General features: G+C 35.6%; 1 long non-coding RNA gene across 3 annotated transcripts in view; it reads left to right on the top strand.

Annotated features, from left to right (window-relative positions):
* The window catches only part of LOC106869117 (uncharacterized), a 492,367-nt gene that overhangs the window by 79,708 nt on the left and 407,220 nt on the right, over nt 1-5,439 (top strand). The gene's annotated exons all lie outside the window — the stretch shown is intronic.

The raw sequence follows: 5,439 nt of genomic DNA, 5'->3' as shown, positions 1-5,439 counted from the left end.
GTGTGCACACCTTTGTGTTTGTGCGCCACCACTGTTTGACAACCAGTGCCGGAGTGTTTATCTCTGTAACTTAGTGGTTTGGGAAAAGAGTCCAATAAAATAAGTACTAGGCTTTACAACATAAAGTACTAGCATTGAATTATTCAACTAAAAGAACTTTCCAAGGTGGTGCTCCAGCATGGTCACAGTCTAATGACTGAAACAAGATAAAAAGAAGAATGTGTGTTTATTATTGGCCTGATGACCCACCCAAGATACAACAAAAGCAAAATTGTTTAGTTCTGTGGAAATACCAAGCAGCCTTACAAATGTAGAATGCTTTAGTCTTTGATTTCTTCTTGATTTTAAATCTGTTGGTGGTGAATCACCTTTTAATAATGAAGCCAAATCTGGTTTTGTCTAAACATCCTGATAAATTTAGGATGTAGACATATCTAATTATATATTTTTTTATGTCTCTAGACTACTGTGTTCTTACTTTTGTATTGAGTTCTCTCATCTATCACCACAAAGTGTGAAGTAGTATATATATATTTGGAATAATATTCTTTTCTACTCTAGGCACCAGGCCCGAAATTTTGGAAGAGGGATCCAGTAGATGAGATCGACTCCAGTACGCAACTGGTACTTAATTTATTGACTCCAAAAGGATGAAAGTCGACCTCGGTGGAATTTGAACTCAGAACGTAAAGACAAACGAAATACTGCTAAGCATTTCGCCCGTCGTGCTAACGTTTCTGCCAGCTCACCGCCTTATATTTGGAATAATATTAACACACATACACACACACTTGGTTGAAGCAGTTGAATCACTCAGGTGAAATATCTTGACTGGAATTATTGAGCACTCTTGATACAGAATGTATTATTAAGATATGCGTATGTGTGTGCATACACACACACACTCAGGTACATATATATATACACATACACACACACTTACGTATATAGGTACATATACATATATATACACACACACACACACAACTATATATATATATATATATATATATATATATATATATATATATATATATATATACATACATACACATACACAAGCGCTAAGTGACTGTCATAGAATATTCATTGAACACTACAAAGGTGATTTCCTGCTGCTTTCCTTCGTGTTTTTTCCACAAATCACCATCTTCTTTGCTCTAACCAATTCTGAGAGAGACATTGTGAGGATGAAGAAACAAGACTCAACCCAAGTTCTTGACTGGTACTCCATAAAGCAATACTAAGTGGATGAAAGCCAAAGCTGACGTCATCAGTATTTGAACCCAGAGAACAGAGATTCGGAACCAATACGGCAAAGTATTCTATCTGATGCTTTAATAGACTCTGCTAATTCAATACATCCATCCAACATCATCATCATTATTATTTATTGTTTGTTTTCCAAGCTGGCATGGGTTGGACCCAGGAAGATGTGGGATGAGGTGGTGAAGTATGATCTTTGGATGTTGAGCCTCATGGAGGCAATGACGAGTGGCTGAAATCTTTGGCGATCTGCTGTGCTTGAAAAGACATGTCAAACTAAGTGAAATCATAGTTGTGGCCAGTGTTGGTGACATGTTAAAAAGGCATCTATGCCAGTGACATGTAAAAGGCACTCATGCTGGTGACACATAAAAGGCACCCGTGCTGGTGGCATGTGAAATGCACCCAGTACACTATGTAAAATGGTTGGCATTAGGAAGGGCATCCAGCCATAGAACCCATGCCACAACAGACTGGAACCTGATGCAGCTTTCTGGCTTACCAAATCCAGTTGAATCGTTTTACTCATGCTAGCATGGAAAGTGGAATCTAAATGATGATGATGATGATGATGAGATTTGGTAAAAGTTCCCACCTGAACAATACTTGCTCAACTTGCAGTATCTGTGGATGGAGAGACCTTAAATTAAAACATTTTTTTAAAGAATTTATTCAATTAATCCATATGATGTGGTAATTAGAGCAGAGAATTTGGCATTTTTGTTGAAAAAATGTTTGCAATGTGACTTGATGTGTCAAAGACTTGGTGTGTAATTGAGATCACAACTGATGATGGGGAACCAAAATTGGTGGCACAGAATAAAAAAAAAATGCATTATCATTATATATTAATGTAACGATGAATAGAGACTTCAAAGTAGCACAGAAACTGAAAACCATTGCATTGTTTATCAAGGAATCTGGTTTATTTCTGCAACGTTTGCAGATTTAGGCAAAAATTTAATGGTGGATAAAGTATTTGATTTGCATAAGGAAATGATAATATTCTTTGAAAGCAAAAATACTTCATATTTTGTGGTTCTGACTGACTTGCAACTTTTTATGAGTTTACATCTCATTTAAATTAATTGAATTTACAACTTCAAAGATGTCAATATCTTCTGGTACACAAGATATATGGCCATACTGTAGCATTTGAAGAAGAGCTGCCATTACAGAAACACCAGATTCAGAAATAAAATGGCATACGTCTTGTCTTTCCCATTTGAAGTCCAAGATTCTAGCATTCTTGTGAATATTAGTCCAAGAATTAAAGTGTTTTTAATCTGGTTTTGCTGATTTTTGAGCATATGTAAATGAATTGCAGCTGTCCCTGGCTTAAGTTGATGGGGAAGGAGACAATGTTTCAGAAAATTATCAAACAGAATCAAATGGAATGAAATATGGTAAAAGATTGAGTATGAGATTTCTTTGCGAAGTGACAGCTTTTGACTTGGAGAGGAAATATATTCATCCAAGTAGAAGACATTCTAACCTAGTTAGCCAGGCAAAGAAAGAAAAGAAAAAAGAAGGAATCATTGTTTGGCAGTATTTATCTGTCTGTGTGAGCAATTATTTTAAAAATTGAAGTTTACCAGAAACCATTTGTGAACAAAATTGACGGATGGCCATCTGGATAATGTCATAATGTTTCATTATTGGCATCAACAAGTCCAACACATCAATATTGTGAACAAACAACAAACAATTTTACATTGATTCATCAGCTGTTTGGTTTCAAATTTAAATGATTTTCTTTAATCTCATGTTTTTTTGTTTTTTTTTGCTTTGACTAAATTTTCCAACTTTCATAGCATCTTGTTCAAACTTTTCATGTTTCAAAGATTCTTTGTGACTTTCTAAAAAGTTTGAGAAATTCCCTGATTGAAATAAATTGAAACTAAATTGAGTTCTTTGATTAATTGGTATCCTTCATTAAGTCAGAAGTAATTTTCTAGCATGAGTCATTCAGAAATTAGATGAAAGCTATAACGAGAAAAGGTTGTTGACCTCGAATGTCATAACAGAGGAAATGGAATAAAATTTCCTCTACCAAAGATTGGCAGTGGCTTCTTAGATCATGGATTTAGCTTTGTCCAGACTTTTCCAAGGGACATAACTCTTTAATGTGGTATTGCAGATCTGCTGCTTCAATTTGTGGGATTATTCTTATGACAGTCCAGTGATTTGGAGAGCCTATTGGTGTTTTAGGGCATCTACTCCTTGTGATGACATGCCAAAACAAAATCACCGATCTACCAATTTAGTGTTGGTCACAAGAGATATACAATCTCTTCCCCACAAGATCATACATGAGGATATTATGAGGATGACTTAAAGAGTTACTGTTGAAATCATAATTCTAATTTTAGACATACAATAGAAGACGCATTGGTGAATTACACATAACACTTAAAAGATTACAACATTAACAACTTTAATAGCATCTGGTCTATACAGCACCTCAACAACAAGTGCATCCCCCACATTCAAGTTCCTGTGGCTTCTATAATAATAAAAAATTCTTCACTGTCACAAAAAACGAAAAATATGATATCTCAAAATACAAGATCAGAGTAAACCTCTAAGTGCTGTCATGAAAATAAATTCATTTTCTCTAACCTCAACTGAATTATTAAGCTAGAGTAAACAAACACCTGAACAAGTAGAAGTTTGTAGAAAACTACCTCCTCTGCAAGGTCAAGTGATGTACATAGATATGTGTGTGTGTGTGCATGCATGTGCACGCATATGTATGCAAGTGTGTCTTATGATTGCATCATTGAGTGTTTGTGTGTGTGTATATGTATATATATATATATATATATATATATATATATATATATAATAAGTTGTAATTTTATTCCCATTTTCCTTTCCCACTTTTCACCACCTGGCTGGAAAGCAATGCTTTAATGCATAATCATCTAACTCATGCTACTATGGAAAAATGAACATAAAATGGGTGAATGAATATGTATGTATCTATGTACATGTTTTTTGTTTTGTTATTTGTTTCATCCATTAGACCAGTGGTTCCCAACCTTTCCACAGTGGTTTCCAACCCTTTTATTTAAATAAGTTTTCCCACAAACCCCTTTTCATGCATTATACTTTTTTGGGTATATTTGTTCCCAAACAACACTTATTTTAGTGCTGTTGACACTGTGGGATTGAATGGTACTGCCCAGGTGTCAAAACCATAATGATATCCGTGAGGCAGCTGATGATAGAAGTATGTCGGATTGTTGGTATGGCTGTTTTGTATATGTGGAATAGTGTTATAACACATCCTTTTGATATATATATGAAATTTTGAATTTAGTTCACAGACCACCACTACTACCTTTGTGGATCACCAGGGGCCTGTGAACCCCATGTTGGGAACCATGGCATTAGACTGTAGCCATCTTGGGGCATCACCTTAAAGAATTTTTAGTTGAATGAATTAAACCCTAGGACTTTCTATTTTAAAGCCTTACTTAGTCTATTGGTTCCTTTTTGCCAAACTGCTAAGTTATGGATATGTAACCACCCCAACAACAATTGTTAAGCAGTGGTGGGGACAGACACAGATACAGAAGCACACACATAGATATATATACGACAAGCTTCTTTCAGTTTCCATCTACCAAATCCACTCACAAGACTTTGGTCGGCCCGAGGCTATAGTAGAAGACACTTGCTCAAGGTGCTACGCAGTGGAACTGAACCCAGAACCATGTAGATCGGAAGTAAGCTTCTTACCACACATCCATGTCTGCACCTAGAGAGAACACACACCAGCCTAAAGCAGACAATACCCGATGAAACACTACAGAGAACACACCAGCCTAAAGCAGACAATACCCGATGAAACACTACAGAGAATACACCAGCCTAAAACAGAAATACCCACTAAACACAGCAGAGAATACTCATCAGATGCCGAAAGCTACACAGAATACAGCCCACAAATGCCACAGAGACACAAAACCCCACTAAATAGAGAGAGTACTCCACTAAACACTATATATATATATACAAACATACATACATTCATATATACAAGAATAAGGGCAGGGAATCGTCAATTAGTAATAGAATTAATAATTAACAATTTTGCCAAGTAGTTCAGTATGAAAAAACCTTTATCGGTAAAACCATTTATCATCATAAATATACAGGGATTAG

The sequence above is a fragment of the Octopus bimaculoides genome, chromosome 27 (genome assembly GCF_001194135.2).
Source record: "Octopus bimaculoides isolate UCB-OBI-ISO-001 chromosome 27, ASM119413v2, whole genome shotgun sequence".
Lineage (NCBI taxonomy): Eukaryota > Metazoa > Mollusca > Cephalopoda > Octopoda > Octopodidae > Octopus > Octopus bimaculoides.
The sequence above is the reverse complement of the archived record's forward strand: the minus strand, read 5'-3'. Positions and strand labels throughout refer to the sequence as shown.